Genomic DNA, 539 nt, shown 5'->3' with positions numbered 1-539 from the left:
AAAAGAGAAATTAGAAGCTTTTATAAAACTTTTAAAAATAATTATTAAAGATTACTAGTGCTCCCTAGAGTGCTATAGCCTAGATATCTACTAAACTAACTTTAAGATTAATTTCTATACTATCTTCTATAATAACTTTTATAGTAACTCCTTTAGTAACTTCTGCAGCTAAGACTATATCTAAAGAAGACATAGATAAGGAGAGTAAGGATAGTAAGGATAGTAATAATATTATAGATACTATATATAAGAGACTAAGAAATAATAATAGTAGTAATAATAGTAATAAGAAGAGATAAAAATCTAAATCTAGTTAGATTCCTATATCTACTAGTATAAGGAGGTTACTTAGAGATATAATAAGATTTACTTAGAAAAATAGTATTAGTAAGTATAATAATAAGAGCCTAAAATTCTATTATTTGCTAGTATAATAATATAATAATAAAGACCTAGAATCTAAAATATAATATAATATAACTTAAGTTAGATTATAATTTCTATAGTAATTAAATTACATTCTTTATATAATAATAAAG

This window comes from Aspergillus udagawae (assembly GCF_001078395.1).
Source record: "Aspergillus udagawae IFM 46973 DNA, scaffold_2, whole genome shotgun sequence".
NCBI lineage: Eukaryota > Fungi > Ascomycota > Eurotiomycetes > Eurotiales > Aspergillaceae > Aspergillus > Aspergillus udagawae.
The sequence above is the reverse complement of the archived record's forward strand: the minus strand, read 5'-3'. Positions refer to the sequence as shown.